The sequence below is a fragment of the Crinia signifera genome, chromosome 11, assembly GCF_055691185.1.
Source record: "Crinia signifera chromosome 11, ASM5569118v1, whole genome shotgun sequence".
Taxonomy (NCBI): Eukaryota; Metazoa; Chordata; class Amphibia; order Anura; family Myobatrachidae; genus Crinia; species Crinia signifera.
This window is the reverse complement of record NC_139227.1, coordinates 83,553,368-83,580,174: the sequence shown is the minus strand read 5'-3', so window position 1 is coordinate 83,580,174 and position 26,807 is coordinate 83,553,368. Positions and strand designations below refer to the sequence as shown.

General features: G+C 47.6%; 1 long non-coding RNA gene across 1 annotated transcript in view; it reads left to right on the top strand.

Annotated features, from left to right (window-relative positions):
• The first annotated feature begins 2,606 nt into the window (after window positions 1-2,606).
• Window positions 2,607-26,807, top strand: part of LOC146045829 (uncharacterized) — a 50,195-nt gene continuing 25,994 nt past the window's right edge. The window contains exons 1-4 of the long non-coding RNA XR_014465625.1: window positions 2,607-2,720; window positions 7,412-7,541; window positions 17,694-17,849; window positions 23,466-23,814. This is a non-coding gene — a long non-coding RNA (uncharacterized LOC146045829). The remainder of the gene's footprint in view (window positions 2,721-7,411; window positions 7,542-17,693; window positions 17,850-23,465; window positions 23,815-26,807) is intronic.

Here is a 26,807-nt window from a genome sequence, read left to right as displayed (position 1 = left end):
TCGCCGAACATCGAATGCAGGGCTGCACGCTCCACTAGGTCCCGCCACCCAAGACCACACGGACACTTGTCCGTGTGAAATCATGTATGGGGGCGGGCAGCTGACATCCGGCGATGTCAGATGCCCGCCCCCTACAGACGCGTCACGGCTTCATTACCATGCATACGCCCCGCGTTTGGATGGGAACGCCCATGAAACGCGGGGCGTATGCATAGGGTAATGAGGCTTAGTAGCCCCTCATGCCCCTCTACGCCCCCTGTGCGGCGTGTAAAGAATTCGTGCGGTGAAATCGCCTGCACATGCGCAGAGTGACCTCTGCACATGCGCAGACGATAAACATCGGCGGGACGTCCGCATGCGGAGAAATCCGCACCGATCAGAATAAGGCCCCATGAGGGCACGAACTAGCCGCTTGCACAATAGTTTCCTTCCATCAGCAGTGCGTATGTTGAATGCTTGAAGTGATGTTTGATTTTATGTATCCCTTATGTATTTTTCTCCCCTTTTTTTTATATGTATAATGCGGATATTGCTTTTACTGTACTGGTATTTATGTACTACACAATTTCGTCTGCAGTGAGAGTTTTCTCCCGCTGCTGATGACAATAAAAGTTGACTTGACTTGACTTGACCAGTCCTGCCCGCCCGTTCCTTAGCAGCAGCATCCTCCTCTATACCCGCACATAGTCAGCACACTTTAACAGCAGCAGCGCTGCCATCATCAGTCCTGCCTTCCCGTCCCTTAGCAGCAGCAGCGTCAATCCTGCCAGCGGTGCTATGAAGCTGACGGAAGTAACGGAGGACCGGCAACAGGGTGGTAAAAATGGTACACCCGACCCGGACCCAAGGCTCAGTCGAGTCCCCATGTTCGGGCAAACAGACTAGGCCAGTAAGTAATAGAATGGTAATTTTTACAATATCAACGCTGACCACCCTCCTAGATTGACAAAAGTCGCCCCCCCCCCACGTCATCCTCTTCACCTGTTGTGGTCTATTGTATCAGTGTATCAGGCCTGTAAAGGGGGGGGGGGGGGCGCAGCACAGCTGGCAACAGGTTTTTTTGCCTAGGGTGCCACAAAATCTTGCACCGGCCCTGAGTATTTCGGGTGATATTCATAAATGGTCAAAACAATTTATCTCATGGATGGGTCATGCAAACACCTTGAAAATTAACATTTTGCCACGTTTACTGTATCTCTCCCAGTAATGACACCCCACACATATTAACTAGTTAATTAGACTTTATATAACAGAACCATAGATGGGGGTTTAGGCGTGCCAAATGTTAAATTATATCTTTATGCAGCTCATCTCTCCCAAGCTGTCCTCTGGCACGTTAATATATGCTTGGTATGCATAGATGGGTTCAATCTTATGGATACCATGTAACCAGAGGCCTCTGGGGTGGTTCACATCCCCGACTTGCTTTTACTGTCTCCTTGTGGGACAGACTGTCCAAGACTCATGCGTTAAGTTTCTTCTCCCCCCGCGCTCTCTCCCCTCTGGGATAAACCGGCCTTTCCCGGGGGTAAAGACAAACAAAACTTTAAGCACTGGCTTTCTAAAGGTTTACATTTATCACTGATATTGCCCCTTTATGTACATTTCTGACATTCACGGAATTGTAGGATAAACATACCTCCCAACTTTTGGATGTGCCAGGTCGGGACAGGGTGCGCGCCGGAGGCGTGCAGTGATTTTTTTCGGGGGCGTGGCCTATCGGAAGTGGGCGTGGTCTATAACAGCATGCCCAGCAGCCCCCCTGCCTGCAAGAATAGACACTGTGCGCATGCTCACAGCATCTATTCACAGACTACAGGGGGCGACTCCCAACTGCCCCCCCCCCGCCGCGGGACACTGCCGGCGGTGGGAGGGACGCGGGAATGTCCCAAAATATCGGGATAGTTGGGAGGTATGGATAAATACAATATCCCCTCTCAGTACTTTTTTTCAATACCTGGAACTTCTCAGTGTTCACTCCACCAGGGCTGGACTGGCCATCTGGCCCTTGTGGCAAATGCCAGAAGGGCCGATGGCATACCTCCCAACAGTCCCGATTTTAGCGGGACAGTCCCGATTATCAGGGCCTGTCCCGCTGTCCCACCCGCGGGCGGCAGTGTCCCGCGGTGTGGGGGGGCTGTTGGAGTCCCCCCTGTCAGCTGCTAAGCAGCGGTGAATAAACGCTGTGCGCATGCGCACAGCGTCTATTCCCGCAGCCAGGGGGATGGGGGCATGGCTAGAGGCTCACAGAGCCTCTGGGTCATGCCCCCATAGCGGCAAAATGGGGGCGTGGCCTCGCGGGAGAGCCGCGCGTATAGGCCACGCCCCAAATTAGGCCGCGCCCCGAAAATTTCGACGCGCCTTCAGCGCGCAGCAGCAGCGTCCCGCCTGCTGGGCTTCCAAAGTTGGGAAGTATGCAATGGCCAGGTGGGCCGAATTTGAGTCTTTTCTGAAAGGACGGATGTGCTGGCCGGCCGAAGTACATGAGATTGCTGCTGCTGCTCTCCTCTCAGCCAGTGTCACTGCTCCCTGCAGTACCGCCGGGTGCCTCTAGGTGTCTCTTGCTTTGAGCTATGAGGAGCACAACCAAAGTGAAAGCTTAGCTAAAGTGACAGAGGAAGATGGTGTACACGCAGCTCGGAGGCAGGAGCAGGCAGCATCGTGGGGGAGAGACCTGAATCCAGACATCACATTCAGGAGCTGGGATCCTACAGTAGAAGGTAGTATTGTTATTGTGTATTTTATTCACCCCCGTCTCCTTCTCTCTCTCAGTTTCTGTCCTGTCTGTCTCACTCTCTCTCCATCTGTCTTTCTATAGTCTCTTCCCTCACCCCTCTCTGTCTCTCCCCCCCACCCCCCCCCTCTCTGTCTCTCCCCCCCACCCCCCCCCTCTCTGTCTCTCCCCCCCCCACCCCCCCTCTCTGTCTCTCCCACCCCCACCCCCTCTCTGTCTCTCCCCCCCCCACCTCTGTCTCTCCCACCCACCCCCCTCTCTGTCTCTCCCACCCCCCCCCCCCCCCTCTGTCTCTCCCACCCACCCCCCCTCTCTGTCTCCATACCTCCCAACTTCTGTCCGTATGAAATAGGGACACTCGTGCGGCGAAGCCGTGCGAGCGCCCGAAAAGGGGCGGGGCGTATGCAAATGAGGGCACGGCTTATGCTAATTAGCCGCGACCTCATTTTCATACGAGAATAGACGCTGTGCGCATGCGCACAGCGTCTATTCTACTAGATTGGGGGTCTCCCAACTGCCACCCCCCCGCAGCGGGACAATGCCTGCCGCGGGTGGGACAGCGGGACAGGACCCGAAAATCGGGACTGTCCCTCTAAAATCGTGACAGTTGGGAGGTATGTGTCTCTCCCACCCACCCTCCCCCCCCTCTCTGTCTCTCCCACCCCCCCTCCCCCCCCCTCTCTGTCTCTCCCACCCCCCCTCCCCCCCCCTCTCTGTCTCTCCCACCCCCCCCTCTCTGTCTCTCCCACCCACCCCTCCCCTCTCTGTCTCTCCCACCCCCCCCCCTCTCTGTCTCTCCCACCCACCCCCCCCCCTCTCTGTCTCTCCCACCCACCCCCCCTCTGTCTCTCCCACCCACCCCCCTCTCTGTCTCTCCCCCCACCCCCCCTCTCTGTCTCTCCCCCCCCCCCGCCTCTGTCTCTTCCCCTCGCCCCCCCCCTCTCTGTCTCTTCCCCCCCCCCCCCCCTCTCTGTCTCTCCCACCCCCCTACCCCCTCTCTCTGTCTCTCCCACCCCCCACCCTCAGGATGAGAAATGATGCACGGATAGCTGTCGCTAAAGATATTTTTGTCTTGTTTGAAATCTGGCTTTATTAGTCGGGGGAGCAGCCTGTGGGGTCCTGTTATTATACAGGGGATCAGCCTGCGGGGTCCAGTTGTTGTTATTATTATAATACTGGGAGAGCAACCTGTTGCGTTCTGTTATTATACAGGGGATCAGCCTGTGGGGTCCAGTTATTAATATAATACAGGGGGAGCAGCCTGTTGTGTTCTGTTATTATACAGGGGATCAGCCTGTGGGGTGCAGTTATTAATATAATACAGGGGGAGCAGCCTGTTGTGTCCTGTTATTATACAGTGGGAGCAGCCTGTGGGGTCCAGATTGTTTTATATTCTGTAATGGGCATTACGGTGTGTTTCATAATGTGTAATGTCTCCTTTCCATGACACCACGCCCCCTTTTCCCCGCACAGCAGGTGGGCCTGTGTGCTCAAAATGCCAGGCCCGATTTCTGTTCCCAGTCCGGCCCTGCACTCCACAATACTACACTCACGTAACTCTTTGGTGAAGTCCACCATAGAATCATTATGCTCCCTTCACTCCTCCTCTAAGGGCCTCACCTCCACAATCGATCGCCATATGCTTAAACATACAATAACTCACCCCATTGGCTTCACACGAGACCTCATGGGATACGGACCTACAAATATAATTGGGGACTAATACTTGGGGGGCAGATTAGACAGAACCTAGTATCCTCTACCACCTCTATTAAACACAAACAAAATTTAGTTAAAATATACACACGCTGGTTTCTACCCCCGACTCGTTTGAATAAAGCCTTTCCGACCACATCAGATTTGTGCTGGAGAGGTTGTGGACTTAAGGGTACCCTGCTTCATTTTTGGGGGATTGTCCCAAAATAGACCCGGCCTGGAATGCCATCCAGAAGTTGATATCACAAGTTACGAAGGTTGACATTCCATTTTCCCCTTCTTTCTTTTTATTCCCTCGGAATATTCCAAAAATAGCAAAACCCACTATGAAACTCATGTGGCAAATTCTTAATGCAATGAAATGCAAAATAGCCCGTCTTTGGAAATCCCAAATGGTTCCGTCAGGGGCAGCTGTTACCGCTGCTATTTGGGACACATATCATATGGAATTCATGTATAACATAATGGTAAGTAATGCGCTGAAACATGGGCCCCCTAGCTAGCCGATCATAAAGCCCCTCCACCCCTAACATTTGTTTTTTGATGGTCTTTCTCCTTTTAAGATATGGAGCTTGTCTTAAAATTAAATTGGTTGATGTTTTCTGCACTGTGGCAATCTCATGTTCATACGACCTGACTGATTCAGCATATGTCTCACTGTGCACAAAATGATGAATACAAGATACTGACTGCGCCCTGGGTACTGCAGCCTGTGAACACCAAGGATGTACCACACATCCACAGAAACAATGAAAACAGAAAAAGATGGTGATCACTGGCGCTGTACCCCCAAACACAATGAATATAAATAGTCCGCAATATCTAGCGACCTGAATAGAAGATCAAGTGTCCATGTAGTAGTAGTACGTTTATTTATAAGGCGCCGCAAAGTGTCCGCAGCGCCGTACATAGCAAACAAAAAACAAATGACAAGGTAACGTACAGGGTGTGTTGAAAAATACAGTATAAATAGGGGTATAGCTGGTAGAAATAAAATCAGCATCAGTTCAGAAGTAGGTGTCAAAATTGTCGAGGAGACTGAGGATGAAGTAGAGGAAGGGAAGAACAGGACAGAAGGACAGGTGAGGTAAAGAGGTAGGGTGAGTACGTGAGGCAGGAGGACCCTACTCAAAAGAGTTAACATACTAAAAATAGGTGGGTGGACGAACGAAAAACAACAGGATAAGTAGGAACGGAGGGGAACGGAGGCAGGATAGAAGGATGAAAAGAGGTTAGGAGGAGGGATAGGCTAGTCGAAAAAAGTGGGTTTTGAGGGAGCGCTTGAAGGAGGTAAGGGAATCAGAAAGCCTGATGGGTGGCGGGAGGTTGTTCCAGTGCAGGGGGGCAGCGCGAGAGAAGTCTTGGACACGGGAGTGGGAGGAGGTGATTAGGTGAGAGGTCAGTCAGCGGTCAGCGATGGAGCGAAGAGGACGGGAGGGAGTGTGGATAGAGATCAGTGAAGAGAGGTAAGGAGCGGTGGAGGAGGAGAGAGCCTTGTAGGTGGTGAGGAGTTTAAAGAGAACTCGGAAAGGAATGGGGAGCCAGTGAAGAGATAGACAGAGGGGGGAGGCGGAGGTAGAGCGGCGGGAGAGGAAGTCCATCAGGATTATTTCACAGAAGTGGTGCCCAGTATTGCGGACTATTTATATTCATTGTGTATGGAGGTACAGTGTCTCACTGTGTACTACTGCAGTGGTACTCAAACTGTGGGTCCTGACCCCCAAGTGGGTCCCGCCCTTCTTGGTATGGGGTCGCGACTCCATGTTGCTGACCATCAAGCTGATGACTTTTCTAATCTCAGTCAGTGATTCACAGAGTCTGAAATATCTGTTGAATTGTTTATTTTAGACTCCTCCCATCATTTTGTGCCTCCACAATGCTGCCATGCATGTGCTCTCTGCTGACTACACATGTGATGTGATCTTCTGCAGTAACTTTTTGGGGTCCCGTAATTATTTTTATTGTCTGGTGGGGTCCCAGAGCAAAATAGTTTGAGGACCCCTGTACTACTGTATCACTGCCTATTACCGATTTCCCCCTTTTCCTTCTGTCTACCCTCCTTTCCATTGTTTAAACATTGTATTATTGCAAAAACCTTTCAATAAACAGTTTAAAAAAAAAAAAAAAAAAAGACTTTTAGTCCTGGGGCCTGTTCCTATATTAGAAGAACACATTGGACCAGCAATGTGCAAATGGCCTTTGTGAGGTGCATTTTCTACATTCCAGAGTCACAATTAGTCACTTACAGATGTGTCCTCCTACATCATTGCTAAACAGCCCTTCTAGTTGCACCACATACTCTGATGAGACTCTGTATCACTGAGCATCTTTTTGTTGAGGTTTTCCATAAAAAAATGTGTCTTATTCACATCACTATGCACATAGAAAACACATGCAGCTTCTGCTGATTAAAATGAGATGCCTATATTCTGTGTGTGACTGTGGCTTTATCTCAATATGAGATGCATTTTCAGCAAAGAAAGATGCACAACATTAGCAGAGCTGCCCAGGGACTGCCGACTCACGGTGCATGGCGTATTGAGGCTCAATGTATAAGGACACATCTATATGATTTTTTTGAGAAATCAGGCACACGGCGATGATGTTTGTCCTTACACCAAGAATTCCTTTTGATGGGGTTCTCTCGTGACCGGGAAAATATGTCATGGAGAAAAAGAAGTACAATGTCTAGTGGTTCTAGATCAAAACTACAAAATAAGGGATAAAAATAGATGGCCCCAGAATGCGTACCCTCACTCACATAGAGAGAGATAGGAACCTGTGCATAAAGGTTTCTTTATCATGGGTCACACTCCGTGATAGTAGTATGCTAGGTAGCGCCTTGGGACTTTTTTCTTTTGTTTTCTATTCCCATCTATATGATGCATAGAATGTATATCAGGTGCTGTCTATGCTTAAACAAGTCCTTAGTAAAGAAAATGTACTGTGTCCCTTTTACAGAGGTATCAAACCAGAAAACATCCTGATTGGTGCTGCCGTACACATCATAATAGCTGACTTTGGTCTGGCTGTGAATAAGATCCATGGAGCGACCGGAAGCGGAGGAACACCAGGCTACATTGCCCCAGAGGTGAGGATAGACTGTTACAGTGTTACATTGTAGGGAGTATATTATTTCTATTCTAATATGTAGGGTTTGTATGCTAAGGTTAAAATGGAGGATAGAGCGAGGTATTTCTACATATTTACTTCCTCTCTGTCATGTCGGGGCAGTGCCCAGATTGTCCCCATTACCATGCAGCATGTCCTATTGCCCAACATGATGACTCATAGGGTGAGAGATTCAGAAAGTGAGAGAGTTGGTAAGAAATCTCCATATTTTTTTAAAGCAGCAATCATTTACACTGCAAAACCAGTTTGATTTAGCAGTGTAAATAATTGCTGCTTTAAAAAATCTGGAGATTTCTTACCAAATCTCTCACTTTCTGAATCTCTCACTATTAAATTTCACCCCAAGTGTGGCCAGCATTAAAGTCACTGACATACATGTGTACTCGCAGCATTAGATTATTACATTTCCCCTGCCAACAATCTCAGTCTTCACCTGATCATCTTATATACTGTATCATACTTCTATATCCTGTTCTTCATTCTTCCTTGTAATATAATATGTATCGCAACTCTGATGTATGTTTTTACTTGGCTGTACATATTGTAGTATAAGTTTCATTATAGCAAACACCCAATTTACAGAAGATATGGGCCCTTATTCTGATTGACGCGGACTTTACCGCATTCTTACGGATCGCGTCTTTTCGGCGTCTGCGCATGCGTGGAGAACGCAACGCGCATGTGCCACGCCTTGACTCCGTACCAGTTCGGCCAAATCCCGTACAAAACTGTTCCCCGCAATCAGTCGGGAAATATGGGCGTATTATGGGCGTCATGCGGAATGTCACATGGGCGTAGTTTCAAAGTGGGCAAAACGGGGCGGAAACATGGGCGGACACGGGGGAGTACACTTATGTTGGGGGGCGTACATTCGGATAGCACTCCGAATGCACGCGATCAAAAGGGGAAGAAATGTGCGGTGTCCACAAGTGTACTATTGCTTTGCGGACACCACTCGTTCATGCGGTAGGCGAACGTACGCCTAATGACTACAAGCATTAACACCTGAACCCAATAGAATCGACTCCTTTACTCATTACTCACTAATAGGCCGCTTGTCAGTGCTTTAATTGAAACCATTGCTGCTTCAAGGAACCCTTCCTAAACACCCACATATCCTGTACTTGTCAGACACTTTAAAACTGCTAACAATGGACATGACAGAATATTAATACTAGCAATACACATGTGTATTCGACATGTACTCATGAAACCACACATTTTTGGGTAAAGTAAACAAATTTATTTCTATACATGTCACAGTCAATGCCACTGTGATGCAATGACCAAAAAATACAAAATCAAAAAAATAAACAACATGGCAGGAATGTAGCAAAATAAATAATAATACAAAACAAATATAATTGCACACAGATGGACTCCAGCACCTCCTATGTGCCACTGCACATGCAGCCAGTGGGAAATGAGGATGCTGCTGGCCCTTCTACAGCAGGGCAACCTGCACCTGACCATTCTACAGCAGGGCAACCTACACCTGGCCCTTCTGCAGCAGGCCAACCTGCAGCTGGCTCATATGCACCATCAGCAGAATCATTTGGAACACAACCGGGGACTTCACAAGATAGTACCATGGCCATCACTTCAAGTACAGCTGACAGTAATGGCAGGCAAAAGAGGGCAACAGGGGAACCAAAAAGGACATATGAAGCAAGGGCTCATCTGGTTACCCTCAGCACGTGATTGGACACAAGAAGCTGACACACACAGCACAATGGAAGATTTGGGACCACATAACGGTGGAGATTAATGCAGCCACAAGTTCATTTGCGACCACGTTTGGCCTTGGTAGGCTCCTTGGCCTGTGCAGCAGCTCTTCGGGGACGGCCAGATGCTGGGGCAGGTGGAGCAGATGATGTTGAGGGGTTGGCTGGTCTACCCCTCCTGCCAGCAGGGAGTGTTGCCGGTGGTAATGCACCAGAAACGGATGACATTAGGACCCTGTTGCTGGTAACCAGCTCCACCATAAGCTCATTATGGTGGAGGAGGAGATCATTTTGGCGGGTGGCTTGCTCGGCCAGCACCTGAGCACTTGCAGCCATGGCCTGATGTGACTGAGCCATGGCCTGCATGCTCGCAGCGATGGCCTGCTGGGTGCTGACCAAGCTCGCCAGGATCTCCTCGGTCCTATGCATCCGTTCTGATGCCAAGTCTCCCTGCTGGTTGATGTCCCCAAGCATCTGTGCCAAGGCGGCCAAATCGGCTTGGGCCGATGGCTGCTGCTGCACAGGCCTACCACTGGGGCCAGGTGGCACGGACTCCTCCACCTCCTGAGCAGAGTCGGCACCAAGCGGTGGGGTGTCTGTGGAAAAAGATAAACACAATTAGGAGACATTCTAAGATAATTACTTGCACAAGTTTATGGCATGACCAATATTTACCTTCCAGCAAAGACGCAAACACTTCAGCTGGGGCCTCGCTATCCATCGTGCTCACCCCCCTGATCTCCTCTACTGATATACAGCTCTCGGCCATCAACTCCAGGGGGGTGAGCTCTAGCCCTGATGGCATGGGCCCGGCCCCAGATGTCTGGCTGTGTTCCCACCGCTTGGTCATCTTCCTCTTCAGGTTGGTTTTGAAGTCCTGCCACCTGCAATGTAAGTTGACATATTAATACATGTCACTCCAGATGTTAGCTGTTGCAGCCATTGCTCTGTGCTACATATTACGACATGTGATTAATGTCCAAAAGATAATATTATATGCAACTATGATATCCACCGTTACAATACACATTCACAATCACCCTACTCTAACTCTCACCGAAATAACATGGCAATAATGTATGTGTATCGTAACAACCTCACGGGCCATTTGCTAAATCCATCTAAGCATCAATTCAATCATTACTTGGCTATTACTGGGCACATGTATGACAAAACAACTTGCCTCTTCTTCACATGGTCCGTCTCACGAACTTGTGGCGCTACTTCATTAATCTCTGCCGTTATCTGTTCCCAAATCTTCCATCTGCGTGTGTGTGTCAGCTTCTCCGATGGACACTCAATCCAATCACGTGCTCGGGGAACCAGGATGGCAAGCTCCTGTGCTTCATATGCCTTATTTTTTTTGGGTGGTTCCTCTGTTGCCCTGGCTCTCCCCTTGCCACGTCCTTGGCCACGCCCCCTGTCACGTGTCGCTGCACTTGAAGTGCTGGCCATGGTACTACCTTGTGAAGTCCCCGGTTGTGTTCCAATCAATTCTGCTGATGGTGCATATGAGCCAGCTGCAGGTTGGCCTGCTGCAGAAGGGCCAGGTGTAGGTTGCCCTGCTGTAGAATGGTCAGGTGCAGGTTGCCCTGCTGTAGAAGGTCCAGCAGCCTCCTCATTACCCACTGGCCGCATGTGCAGTGGCACATAGGTGGTGCTGGAGTCCATCTTGTCAAATAGTTGCTGCAGATCTGGGTCCACCTCTGGTTGTGATCCAGACATGTTAGCAACAACATGGTCACCTTCTAATACACCTTTATATACTGTTTGTGTAGCCTGTTTGGCGGACATCAGCGGCAGCTGCGTTCCGTGCGTGAGCGTACGTCGCTGTTTTTTCGCGCCGCATACGGTGGCGGAAATTCCATTGTGTAAAACCTGGCGAAAGTTCTACATGAAATACTGGGCACCAATGCTAACATTGCATAGAATCTTCTGATACACCTGTGACTATTGCACAATACACATGCTATTTGCTAGCATGACATGACATTTGATTCATGACTACTGTGGTATTGTGGCGTTTGTTTGCAAGCTAAAAGTAGCCCAATCCCTTAGATAATCCAGGCCACAAGTCATGCAATACTCATCTCTACTGTTATAGACCACACATGTGAGAGCCCTATAAATAGTGACTTGCTGCTAGAATCATTTGTCTCCAGATCTGGACTTGTCAGGGTCTAAGGTAAGCTCTTCCATGCTCCTTGTAGATATGATATCCATTAACAATGTAAGTGTATGAATGTATGCACAATTGCCTCACTGACTACAGATTGTTGGGCCAGCAAAGTGCGTGTAGCATTATTGCAACATGTCACATGTTCACTATTTCACTCACAGGTCTTAAACCTGTGTGGGTTCATCTATTGCAGGACAACATGTCCCAGCAATAGATGAAATGTCTCATAGTACATGATGTCGGCAAAAAATGCTGACACCTTTATCTGAGTGTTTTGGACGGTGTGTATTGAGTTCATATTATTGTGTCATCATTATAGAGTCAAATGGATCTGAGGGATTTCACGGGGCGGCCATCTATTGTACGTATTGAAGGCTACAAATCTATTTGTAGTGGGATATGGCCATTATGTGCATAGGTGCATCAGTATTTATGTTCATTTCTTTATAGGTTGCTGAAGCAATGATGCGCTACATGGAGAGGAGGCTAAGGGCACTTGCGGCTCTCCCCACTCGTCGGCCAAGGAGGCCAGGACGTGCTAGAATCTATCGCACACGGGTGACTCTGTTTGCTATGCCCGATGATGAGGTACTTACTAGGTACCGGTTACCGCCACATGTCATTCTGGATCTGCTCACCTTAATTCAGAGCGATCTGGAACCTCTACACGGGATCACGACAGCAATTCCGCCTTACACACAGCTGCTGGCGGTGTTGCATTTCTGCGCCTCAGGATCATTCCAACAAGTAGTGGCAGTACTTGCTGGAATATCTCAGCCGGCCTTCTGCCGAATCCTGAGGCGTGTGACGTCGGCCATGTTCAGGCGCAAGGGGCACTTCATGGCCATGACATTTGCCACCGAGACCCTGCGCAGAAGCCAGCAGGCCTTCCATCAAATTGCTGGCTTCCCTAATGTGATAGGGGCTGTGGATGGCACCCATGTACCATTTGTGCCTCCATCTCGAAGTGAGAAGATATATAGGAACCGCAAATTGTTCCACTCACTGAACGTGATGGTGGTATGTGGCCCATCCATGGAAATTCTCGCCTTCAACTCGAAGTTTCCCGGAAGTGCCCATGACTCTCATGTCATCCGACAAACCGGGATATGGCAAAGACTCCAAGAGCTGGAAGGCCGTGATGCGTGGGTTCTGGGTGACTCCGGTTACCCATGTACGCCCTGGCTACTTACGCCGTACAGCTACCCAGCACCGGGCCCACAGGAGGCATTCAATCGGGCGCATGTTGCCACCAGGCAAGTGGTGGAGCGCTCAATTGGCCTTTTAAAAGGTCGATTTAGAGTGCTCCACCGCACTGGTGGTGACTTACAATATGCGCCTGAAATGGTGTCGAGGATCGTGGGCCTGTGTATATTTTTCCACAACATTGCTGTGCGGCGTGAGATACCCTTTGATGAGTGGGAGGTACCATCTGAGCCGCAAGATCCGCCCATGCGCCCATCCCGCGCCCCTGAATGCCGGAGGGGATACCAGCTGCGGGACTCTGTGGCGCAAAGATACTTCAGGTACATGTTATCGAGTTGACAGAACACACCAATTGTAGTCAAAATCAGCCCTTCAAATAAGTACAGTGTGTTAGTTGTCAGTGTTACAAAACTAAAATTAGCCAGCCTGCCCTCCTAATGGCAAAGAAATAGGAGATATTTATCATATGTGCTTAGTTTTGGGGGAAGTTAAATATAGGTGCTAATTATTATACCTTGTTCAAGGGATCTTATGTGTTTGTTATATCTTCATTATTGTAGTTGATACTATCCCTGATGACTGGTGAGTACATTGATTTATTCTGTAATGTGTTGGGGATTTTTTCATGTGTTGATGTCGGATTTGTTTGCATATATATATATATATATATATATATCTATATATATGATATTTGAATTTATTCACATGTTTCAACATTTCAAGGAGCAGGCAGGCAGCCAGGCAGGCAGGGCTGGTGTATAATGCTGGTCTCAGGATACCTGCAAGTGTGTGTATGTGTCTTTTACACATAAATGTACGCATACACATAGATGCATAGAGTAAGTAATGCTAACTACAGCTATGCGTTGCTAAGCTATAGCACGCGTTGCTTGGCGGAGCGAGGCGTCATTGGATTTGCTAAGTGCATACACACTGTGTTTTATATATATATCAGATTTGTTCATTGCCATACATCAACACTACTGTTTTGAAGGCATGCGAATTTGTCACCATTTGTGTTGGCGCAGAGACGCTGTTCATGTAAAGATGAACAATAAAGTTATTAACACAAATAACTGTGATCAACCAATGCCACCACCTGATTGGTTGATAGATGCCATTGTCAACATGGCGGAGACACGAAGGGCAGAACCCTTCACACATGCGGAGCTGAGGGTTCTTGTCTCCGTCATGGAGACAAGGCTGGGCCGTGCGGGGCCCTTCATCACAAACCGCCATAAGCGGAGGGCGTATGCTGCGGCAGGGCGCCGTATTTACGCCCGCACTCGGGTGCGGAGGTCCCTCGGGCAGCTGGAGAGGCGGTGGTCGGACCTCCGCAGGCGCCAGCCCCAGCTGCTCCAGCAAATCAGGGGCGAAATTGCTGAGTGTGAGTATTTTAGCTATGAAATTTCGCACTTACAACATAGCATCTAGAAACAATAAAATGTGTCTCATGATAAGTGGGTGTCCATGGGTTTAAAAGTCCATAGACTGTTATGTGTGCTTCTTCCTGGTTAACATGCAGTCATGTGGCTTTTATATGTAATGCCATAGCATTGAGGATTCTGATGCATACAATGTGCCAGATCTAATATGTGTTACACATTGATAAATGCCTGGGTTGTAATGTGTGAACAAATTACTAACAATCACATAATAATTTAAATGTCACAATTTGGAGTCCATTAACAGTAAGGAGCTACTTTCCTGCATCGTTTGCCATCATTATCACCCTTCCATGTATGTCTTGTTATGGATTAATACATGTGCACCAATGACCCGACATTGACCATGATGTTTTTTTCTACCACACAGCACGAGCCCGAGCCCGACAGGCCCGTGAAGAGGCGGAGGCAGACCTGGCCCAGGAGGAGGCCCAAGACCCGGAGGAGGAGGTGGCGGCAAGGGTGGAGGAGGAGGAAGTGGAGGAGGAGCAAATGTTGGAGGAGATGGTGGAGGAGGTGGTGGAGGAGGAGGAGGTGCGTGAGGAGGTGGTGGAGGAGGATGTGGAAGCGGAGTTGGTGGCGGAGGAGGAGGTGTTGGTGGCGGAGGAGGAGGTGGAGGAGGAGGTGGTGGTGGTGGAGGAGGAGGAGGAGGAGGAGGAGGAGGTGGAGGAGGAGTTGGAGGAGGAGGTTCTTGTGGCAGAGGAGCTGGCGGAGGAGGGGGCTGAGGAGGCCACGGTTGCCCCGGACGATTCTGATGACGAGGGGGAGGAGGCGTGCCAGGCCCCGGAGTCCCAGCAGATCGGTATGTTAACATAATGCATCATTCATGAAGTAGTTGTACTGGTATTTGTTATGTAGCACTGGTGATAAAAAATTTTGGGCCCATACTATTCATATAGACCCCAAAGTGGGTAGCTACAGATACAGGTACGGGTTAGATGGGGTGTCCAAGGCATCCCTTTCATCCAGGACACCTCTCAATTACACAGGTTTGTGGGATGGGTTGGAGGTCCATTTTGACTGCCACATAACCGTTGTAGTTAAACAGGATCCAGGAGTAAAGGGATGAGTGGATCATTTGTGGATTAAAATCACCTGCTGCAAGCGTAGATTATGACCCATCAAATAGTGGAATCTATATTGTTGGTGAATGTTATTTATAAACTCTAGGATGTATGCTATAAATGGAGTAGGGGGCCAGCCTACCTTGGAATGGAGTCAGAAGTTGCCAGTGTCCCAGGAGCCTCCTCTACCTAAACACCCCCTGTAGTTCAGATTGTTTTTTTGCCCTCACAGAATTGTAGGTTGGTTTAGACAGAATTATGATTTTGAGGATGTGTACTGTGCATTCCTGACATTTGCATAACTCCCATGCCACGAACCATCACTGAACTTAGACTGAGCAGATTGTGACAAGTTCTTATTGACGGAGGCCATGACATGCTTGTCATTGGTTAGTCATGGGTGGGTTGTGACTGAGAAGAAACAATATGACTGTTATGTCTTCTGCAGAGTAAAGGGTAGAGGCCAAAAAAGACAGTATGTAGTAAATAAGTTTGCATGTATGTATATATGTATGTGTCATATCTATTTATCTATGTGTGTCTCTATCTCTCTACATAGATAGATATATATATATATATATATATATATATATATATATATATACACACATGTCACCTAGCATTTGTGCAATTTATGTCGCAGTATGTGAAATGTATGCATGAATAACATGACTAATTTTTGCCCCTTTGACATGCCCACAGATGACACCACACCGGCAGATGAGGGGGTGCGTGGGGCCGTCCTGCGAGCGGAGCACCATTTGAGGCTCCTTCTAGCAGACCTGCAGGACATCCGAGATCTGCTGCTTTAATTTAGTATTTTATATTTTTTTTTTTCGATGTTAATGGTGTTTTTAAATAAATTCTTTATGCAAGTTCACAGTTGTTGGTTTTATTTGCACTTGAAACAGTATATGTGTAGATTGTTTATAATCTTTTACACAGGGTGTAATACAAACCATTGCACTTACATTGCTGTAAGGGTTAATGTGTGCAATGCATGTGTTAGGCATGCTTGTAAGGATATATTGGCATCTAATTGATTCCAATTCCAAATAAGCAGTTTTTTATGAGGATAGGTAATTGAATAAGTGGGTCATGTGATGTCTTGCAGAAGATACTTAATAGTGGGTTGTTTGGCGTAAATACTCCGCTTACGTGCGGTAGCACCGCTTGGCTCCCGTTCGGATGCGGTATTCCCGAGCATACTCTGTAATACTCTGTAATACCGTGCCGAATCGGAGTGTTTCTCCCGCACACGCATGGTTTGTATGTCGTCCGTAAACACGCCCTGTTCTTAAAGAGTGAGTCCGTCCGAATGCGGAGGACACGTGGGCGTTTCTACGGACGATGGCCGCATGCGGCAAAACACCGTAGCGTGCGGACCGCTCCGTAAGAATGCGGGAATATCCGCACCGATCAGAATAAGGGCCATGGTTATGAATGACTCACTGTGAATCGGGGTTCAGGATCATCCCTCTCTAATGTTTTTATGGAGATTTTTCAGGGGTTTGTTTGTTTTCGTTCTAATTGTGCACTATGGGTCTTATGCTGCTTTCCCACTGCAGACCAGTTTAAAGTACTGGTAATCTTAAATGGTATTTAAAACGGTATTAGCATTCCCACTGCAGCAGATTACCGTTTTAAATACCATTTAAGTACCATTCCCATTGCAGTGAACCGTGTAAAATGTAGAGTGCCTAACTCCCCCCAGTGTAAAGAGTGCCTAATCCCTCCCCCCCCCCCCCCCCCCAAGTGTAAAGAGTGCCTAACCCCCATACCTGCCCTGTGCCCCCACCTCCCCTCCCCTTGTACTTACCTGCACGGGGATGCAGGGCAGTGGGGAGGCAGCGGGGGTCCATGCAGGGTACAGGCAGTCCCAGTGCCTGATGAGAACTAGTAGTTCTCTCTTTGCGGCGCATATGTAATGAGTGCACATGCATAATAATGAGCCGCTCATTACATATGCGCATATGTAATGAGCGGCTCTTTATTATGCACGTGCACTCATTACACATGCACAAAGTGAGAACTACTAGGTCTCATCAGGCACTGGGACTGCCTGGAGGCTAAATAACGTTTAAGAGGCATTCCCACTGCCTCTTAAACGTTTTTTTAATGTGTAGGATGCATTAAAAACGGGTTGAAATACCATTTAGCTTTAAACGGTATTTCAACTCTGGCACTTTCCCACTGCAGCCTTAAAACGGTAAATTGTGCTGAAAATTGTCAATTTACCGTTTTTTAGCTGCAGTGGGAAAGGGGCATTATTTGGATTTGTATGTTTATGTACAAATCTTATGGTGTGTTCACTGCACATGTGCAGAACAGGTCCTGTGACGTCGCAGACAATGCACCCTAAGCCACAGGCTGTGGCCACATGGTACCATGCAGTATCCTCCCTGTGTGCCCCTCTATGTTACTATTCCTCAGCGGTACTGTCATGTATATAACGCTGATTTATTTAGTGACCTGTTTCCCTCATTCTGACAGATGCAATTCCACTAACAGTACGACGCTGGTGTGGATTGGTACGCTCTTGGAGTGGTCCTTTTCCGAATGACATCTGGAAGATCCCAGTTTGACTGTCAGCTCTCTACATTGGCAAGCTGCAGCCTGAACCTTGATGCAAGGGACATCATTGAAGTGGTGAGTGGGAGTAGATCCTCAGTATACTAGGTACAAGGACAGGAACAACAATAAAGTAGCACTAAATACCGATGAGGAATAAAATTAAATTGACATTTAATAATACACATAAAAAAAAAAGTAAATACACAAATTAAACCACAGGCACCTATGGCAAATATTATGGGCTGGATAGTTCAGTGGGGATCCGTTTCTATATATACCGCCATTAGTAGAGGCTTGTTACTCACAGTGTGGCGTCTGATAGGAACATGTTTGGCGTATACTGCGTGGAATATACATATCCAGTTGTACAGTGAAACGCGATAGGAGCTGAGAGCCCATCATAGAAACGTAGAATGTGACGGCAGATAAGAACCACTTTGCCCATCTAGTCTGCCCCTTTTTTAAACATGTTGGGGGTAATTTACCAAAATGGATTCGTAAAAAATAGGTGTATTCGTAGGCAGAAATACACCTATTTTTTACACATTTGTATTTTCGGGATTTACAATCCCGAAAATACAACAATTCGTATTCCTAAAGATGGAACATTCGTATTTATATTTACAAATACGAATGTCTACACCATCGATAGAATACGACAGAAATCACCATTCAAAAGAATGGTGGTTCCTGATGTACTAAGCAGCCGTACTGATAATACGGCTGCTAAGTGGTGTAAAACACCCACGCAAATACGACAGGGAAATACACCTTGCTTTCCCTGTCGTATTTGGCTTTAGCCTACACGGATCAGTCAGATCCGTGCAGGCTGCAGTGTAAAAATATATAAAAAAAAATATATATATAAAAAAAAACCGGCGTGGGGTCCCCCCCACAGCTGTAACCAGCACCAGGCTGACGGAGCCGGGGCCGGTAATTAAAAATCAGGGAACCCGACAAATAGGGGTTCCCCGATTTTTACCAACCAGCTCCAGGTCCGGGGCTGGTTCCCAAAATACGGGGGACAAAATGACTAGGGGTCCCCCGTATTTTAAGAACCAGCCCCAGGCCAAACCAGCCAGCAGGGTAATGCCACAGCCGGGGGACACTTATGATATAAGGTCCCGCGGCCAAAACATTAACCCTACCGACCAGTCAGCCTGGCCAGGGGCCCTGGGGGAGTGGGGAACCCCCAATAAAGGGGTCCCCCCCCTCCAGGAATTACCTGACCAGGCTGAAGCCTGGTGCTGTCCTCGATGCCCCTGGGCGGTGGGCATCGAGCTGATTGTGGTGTAAAAAATAGAATAATCTATGATCGACGTCGACATGGACCAGAAGACGACACAGGACATCAGGACCAGGGCTACCTACAGGAGGAAGATAGGTAAGTATCAGTATGTAAGGGCTTTGTATGTATTAAAGTTTTATTTTAAATGTGTGTCAGTGTGTTTTATTGTACTATTTTTAATACTGTGGCACTACAAGACCCAGTGGGCCCTTTAATGCCCCGCAGGCTGGGACTTGTGGTTCTCCAAGTCCCAGCTTGCGGGGGAGGCTTGCTGGGACTCATAGTGCCCCAGTATTAGACAATAGATTATTCTATTTTTACACCACTATCAGCTCGATGCCCACCGCCCAGGGGCATCGAGGACAGCACCAGGCTTCAGCCTGGTCAGGTAAGTCCTGGAGGGGGGGGACCCCTTTATTGGGGGGGTCCCCACTCCCCCAGGGCCCCTGGCCAGGCTGACTGGTCGGTAGGGTTAATGTTTTGGCCGCGGGACCTTATATAATAAGTGTCCCCCCGGCTGTGGCATTACCCTGCTGGCTGGTTTGGCCTGGGGCTGGTTCTTAAAATACGGGGGACCCCTAGTCATTTTGTCCCCCGTATTTTGGGAACCAGCCCCGGACCTGGTGCCTGGGGCTGGTTGTTAAAAATCGGGGAACCCCTATTTGTCGGGTTCCCTGATTTTTAATTACCGGCCCCGGCTCCTTCAGCCTGGTGCTGGTTACAGCTGTGGGGGGGACCCCACGCCTTTTTTTTTTTTTATTTATTACATTTTTCAATTTTTTTTACACCTTGCAGCCTGCACGGATCTGTCTGATCCGTGCAGACTGCCTGTACGAATTCGTATTAGCGGCCGTATATATGGCCAGCTAAAGCGAATCATTACACCATCGGAGGGTTACAAAGCAGTCATATATGACTGCTTTGTACATTCCCCTCCGGAATACGACTGAAACAGTCGTATGCAGTCGTAGGGGAAATACCAATATGAAAAACTAGGTTTTTCATATTGGTAAATTTCCCCCGTTACCTCAAACCATATCTGATCCTTATTTATTTGTAAGGATATCAATATGCCTATCCCATGCATGTTTAAATTGTACTACTGTATTTGCCTCTACCACCTCTGATGGGAGGCTATTCCACTTATCTACTACTCTTTCTGTGAAGCAATTCTTCCTCAAATTTCCCCTGAATCTTCCTAGTTTCAGTACATGTCCTGTTGCTCCTCTTCCTGTGTAGAATGTCTCCCACCTGTACCTTGTTAAAAGCCTTGATATATTTGAAAGTTTCTATCATGTCCCTCCTTTCCCTTCTCTACTCTAAAGTATACATATTAAGATCTTTTAGTCTTTCCTGGTACGTTTTGTGATGTAGGCCATGCACCATTCTAGTTGCCATTCTTTGTACTGTCTCCCAAGAGTGGCATCTACCACTCCAACCTGTGCACTACTGTACTTTATACTGGATCCGGACCAGCGGCCAATCTTTGGGAACTTTCCACAGCCGCAGATACTCCAGTGAGACTCCTCACTTGCTATCACCGTTACGTAGTATACTGCTGCTATGCATTCCATGTCGGATTAATTCCCCAGGTGGACATTTATGGTAAATATACCTTACTCATCCACAGAGAGATTTATTGGAGACTGTGCTTACTATATGTGGACCCCTACTGATGGCAGTATATATAGGAACGGATCCCCAATGAACTATCCAGCCCACAGTATTTGTCATAGGTGCCTGTGCTTTTATTTGTTTTATGTACGATATTTATTCATTTATTGTAAAATTTTTGTTTATGTGTATTATGAAATGTCAATTCAATTTAAATCCTCAGTGGTATTTAACACTACTTTATTTTCCTTTCTTTTTCAGTACAGAGGAATTTACTCTCTTCCTCTAAGTAGCTGCTCGGCCAACTGAGAGTACAAGAATAATGCTTCCCTTGTTTGCCCAGATTGGGGTACCAGAATAATGCTTCCCTTGTTTGCCCAGATTAGGGTACAAGAATAATGCTTCTCTTGTTTGCCCTGATTGGGGTACCAGAATAATGCTTCCCTTGTTTGCCCAGATTGGGGTACCAGAATAATGCTTCCCTTGTTTGCCCTGATTGGGGTACCAGAATAATGCTTCCCTTGTTTGTCTAGATTGAGGTACCAGAATAATGCTTCCCTTGTTTGCCCAGGTTGGGGTACCAGAATAATGCTTCCCTTGTTTGTCCAGATTGTAGTACCAGAATAAAGGGTACTTGTGTATTTTCTGGGTGCACGATATATCGCATCGCATGCCACTAATTAAGGCATGCGATGCGACGGTACCTGATTTTCCCTTGAAATGATCGGGAGGTGCTAATGAAGTACAAATCGCATTGCATTGTATGCCATTGTATGCCTTTGTATGGCATGCGATGCGATTTAACACATCCCGCCCATTCGTAATCCCGCCCTCTGGCACATCTGGCAGAATTTCACTCTGAGGGGATTTTGTGAGGAGAGAAGAAGTGTGTTGCTGAGCTGGTGTTTTCGTGAGGTGTCGTGAGGTGATTTTGCTGTGATTTTGATCCGATTACTTTGGATTACGTTCCATAGGATTACGTTGACTGTGATTTCCATCGGAATGGCTGCATCTTCATCAGTATCAGTGAGTCTGTTCAGTCTGGCGCAGACCGAAGAGGAAGCTGTCCGTTTTCTGCAGGACCATTCTCTTCTGCCGGTGACAGCCACCTGCGCAAATGGACATCCCATGCGGCTGTCCATTAAGGAGTACAAATGGCGTTGTTACATAAAGAGCTGCGGGAAGAAGGAGAGTCTGAGGGCAGCCCTTTTCTTCCCAGGACGCCGACTTTCTTTGGTGAAGTTAGTTCGCTTCATCTTCTGCTGGTGAGGAGCTGACTTCTATCAACTTCTGTGACCGTCACCTCAATATGTCGAATAAGACAGCAGTCATGTACAACGCCTTAATGCGGGAGGCATGTGAGCTGGACTTGTTGGCACAGCCACAGCGCCGCATTGGGGGCCCAGGCATGATCGTTGAAATTGATGAAACTCTTTTTGGTCGACGACAGGCTAATGTTGGCCGAGTGCTCCCACAGCAGTGGGTGTTCGGCGGAGTCTGTAGAGAAACGGGTCAATGCTTCATAATGCCTGTCCCGCAACGGGACGCTTCCACACTTATGGCGGCAAGCTGTGACAATATAGAGCCCGGCACGAGCATTTTCAGTGACTGCTGGCTTGCGTACAGCACAGAAGCACTGGAGCGGGCTGTATACGTTCACGCGCGCGTGAACCACAAATATAACTTTATAGACTTGCAGAGTGGAGCGCACACTCAAAATATAGAGCGACTGTGGGGATGCGCTAAATGGCGTAACAAGCGCCAGAGGGGCACAGCTCGGCAGAACCTGGACAGCTATATGCAGGAATTCGTATGGCGGAAATGCCTAGCAGGTGACACCCCGTTCCCACGCATGTTACAAGCATTAACTCTGCTCGCTAAATGAAATTGACTCTTGATGATTTTTAATTATAATAATTGTTAGATTTCATCGTTATCTTTCTTATTGTTATTTTTGAATTATATTTATTGTTCTATGTGATAATTATCTTTGTATGTAATCATTGTCTTTATTGTTCATATATAATCATTTTCTTCTATAAATTAATACAGTTTTTCGTTAACTCCTGTTGTCATTACTGTGTCAGATGAATGATATTGGTGTTGTGAATGTGTCCACAAGGTCCACAGCCAGCCCACTATCAACACTAACCTGAAGCGTGTGAGCGCAGCGAGCCCGCGAGGGGCGGCGGTAAGCGTCCTCTGACCTTTTCATACCCCCACTATCCACGTCGGCGTGGAGTTGACTTTAGTGGCGAGTGCAGCGAGCCACCGAGCCTGAAGCGTGGCGAGCGCAGCGAGCCCCGTGAGGGGACGCGGGATATATGTGAAGTAATCCGCGTCCCCTCGCGGGGCACGGGGCGCTCGCCACACTATATAAATTCAACTCCACACCGACGGGGATAGTGGGGGTATGAAAAGGTCGGAGGACGTGTACCGCCACCAGAATAATACTTCACTTGTTTGATTGAGGTACCAGAATAATGCGTCCCTTGTTTGCCCAGGTTGAGGTATCAGAATAATGCTTCCCTTGTTGGTCCAGATTGAGGTACCAGAATAATGCTTCCCTTGTTTGCCCAGGTTGAGGTACCAGAATAATGCTTCCCTTGTTTGCCTAGGTTGAGGTACCAGAATAATGCTTCCCTTGTTTACCTAGATTGCGGTACAAGAATAATGCTTCATTGATTGCCTCTGGAGAGACATTGCTGCCATATATGGAGTTATACAGCTGAGCGGTCATTATAGTTATTATTTATATATTATAGTTATGTTCGTGTTTCTCTTTTCAGCTCCATTGTGACGACCGAAAACAGCGTATAGGTGTGAACGGCCAAATTCGCCAACATCTTTTCTTCTGGAGTATAGATTGGAAGCAGCTAGAAGATCTCCATGTACCGTCACCTTTTCATACACACATGGGATCAACACCATCCACAGGAGCAGCATCAATAAAGATCTTAAATTCCATCCATTGTGAATTTCCACATGATGTCACTTAGGGTTCTGCAGAAGATCCAGCCTGTGGCTAGAACACCTGCTCACTCTCTAGCTGCCCAGCTTACATGAGTCGGCATAACATTGCCCATCATCAGTGGGACAGTATTTGGACTCGGAAGCCCTGGAGATACTGTAGAGTCTGTGAGTAACATATAATGCCTATATGTAAATATATGGCTAGAGCCCGGGGACAGGAGCCAGCTGCTCAGGGGAGTAGGTGAGGAGGAGGCACAGGCTGGTAATATTATTGGGTAGAGGACACGCAGGCCGGAGCCCAGGGAGAGGAGAGTGCTGCTGAGGGGAGTAGGTGAGGAGGCACAGGCTGGTAACATTAGGGGGTACAGGTGGCTACATGAGGGGGCTGTGAGAATGGGAAGGGCTCTTCACCAGGCATAATACATCTGCCCCATTATACACTAATTTTTGTGGTATTATTAGATGTAATTATTACGCTCACAGTAATTCATGGTAGCATCGCAATACTGTGACTACACACACACACACACACATACAGTATATATAGCAGAGATACAAAACAGCACTCAACCTTATTGAAGGTTGGTTAAGTGATATATATACATACTGTACATGCTTCATCCTCCTGGTGGTGTTAAGGTCCATACACACTGAGCGGCTTTCCCCCTGTACGGCGCCATCAGCAGGGGGTGGACGGCTTTCCATAGCGCAGCGCTATGGAAAGCCGTCCTCAAAGCCGCTCATCTGGTAATACCAGCAGATGAACGGCTTTCCCGGGGATGATGCGGGAGCGCGCATCACTGCTCATTGCCCGGCCGTACACACTGGGCGGCTTTCATGATGAAAGCCGCTCAAACGAGAAAACTGAGCGGATTTCTTGTGACAGTCACCCAGTGTGTATGGGCCTTTACATTGGTGTGAATTTGTGGTTCGTTGTCTTGCATTTCATGCCAATAGAGACACTCCTCCTTCCGAGCTGTCTCTGATGAGTGAGGATTATATAGTACTGTTTACACTAAAGGGGGATACAGACTGGTGACCCGTGCTCCGTGCTGAGTGATGGGCTTAAGCACGATCGCTCAGCACACATCATGGTGCATCCACGATGCTGTGTGCTGAGCGATCGTGCTGAGCGGGGCATTGCCTATTTTAATAGGCAAAGCATCGCCATCTAGAAGGAAAGCCAGCGCTAGTGCTGTCTTACCCTGCGGACAATAGCGATGATGGAGAAAATCGCTGGGCTGAATCACTTAGTGCACACACACAGAGCAATTATTGCCCATTGAAATGATTTTCCCAGTGGGGACTTTCAAGCCATTCACCCTGTCGGTCATCAGCTGGTAATACCAGCAGATGAGTGGTGGCCACCGGCGATGATGCGGGAGCGGCATCACCGCTGCCCCATACACACTGGGCGGCTTTTCAGCTGAAAGCAGCTTAAACGACAATATTGAGCAGCTTTCAGTTGAAAATCTCCCAGTGTGTATGGGCCTTTAATATGCCATGATGGCATACTGGGAGGTCCTATGCAAAGGTTCAGCTACTGTTATCTACAGCAGTGGTTCTCAACCTCGGTCCTCATGTACCCCCAACAGTGCATGTTTTCCAGGTCTCCACACAGAATCACAGGGGAAATTATTAGCTCCACCTGTGGATCTTTTAAGATGTGTCAGTGAATAATGAGTGCACCTGTGCACCTGCCATGTGACCTGGAAAACGTGCACTGTTGGGGGTCCTTGAGGACCGAGGTTGAGAACCATTGACCTATAGTATTAAAAATCAAAATGTATAATAAAAGGGTTATGGAGGGGTGTCAATTCCCATGCAGTCTATCTAAGTTGGTGGTGCCCTCAAGAGTATTGGACATAGTGTTATTAATAAAGGGTTATCCCTCTGGATAAAATGAAAGGATGCAACAGTTGTTTTTTTTTTGGGGGGGGGGACATACTGTTACGTGAAATAGGTTATATCAATATTGAAATGTGAATGAAACTTTTATTAGTATACTTTTAAAAGGAAAATTGAGAAAAAATCATTTTGACAAACAACATATATCATAATAATGCTACGGCCCAGTTTCTGGTAGTAAATGAGGCCTACCGCTATAGCCCTGGCCCTGGGGATGATTTTCCCATCATCGCTGTCCCCATTCACCCAGTGTGTATAAGGACCATAAGGCGTCCAGGAAAGTGTGCGTCCTTCGGTGGCATCAGAAAGTACTAAAGAAGAGCATGGATTTCTTACAGCATCTCTGATATTGCTCCCCATGCCAGAGGATGCCGTTCTGCTCTGTGTTTAGTAAGTGCCCATTTGGAGGAATTAATAGACAACAAGTAGGTCTGTGGCATTATTCCTGTGTGTGTGTGGGTGGTTAGGAAACATGAATGTCAGTGGAAAATGGGACATTTTGCTACAGTTATAAATGTTGCTCATCTCTAGTGACCTGGATGTGAGATTTGTCCTGTCCCAGTATAGGACAATCCCTGTATCAGTACTATAGACCTCCACCGTACTATTCGGTACCTTATACTGGACATAGAGGACAGTCATGTGACCCCACAGCCTGTGGCTTTAAGCTGGGTACACACTAGAAGATATTTAGAACAACTACGGATGAGAAAGCCCTGTTTGAGTGCTGTCACTTTTTACTTATTGCAGCCCGCCACCCCCGGTCGGTGTGAGCTCAAATGACGGCTCCAGCGGCCGACAACGCACCGGATGGAGGAACTGTATTATAATCATCTTCTAATAAATCAGTATTTTAGTTGGTTTAGCATCTGTTCTATAAGGAGACCCTGGTTTCTGTATTTCCCCCGCAATGCCCTGTATACTATCTGATCACTCTCCCTCTCATGGTTGGGCTACTTGGGCTACTTCAGGTGGGTACTTACATAGCTCAATATACATTACACGGTTCCCAGGCGTCAGCTCATCGCACTGACTATTCTTCACCTGTTACATTGGCCGGCGGCTACAGTATAATCAGTTTCCAGCTTATTTACAATGTGATTGTACCATTAGGTTGAATTACATATATTGTGTCTGTGCTCCACGCTTTACTTTTATTTGCATGTCATCCAATACATAGATTTATTAGCATTTAATGAACAACAATTGCGAAAAGACATTTCAGGGCTCAGTCATGTTAGACATGATGG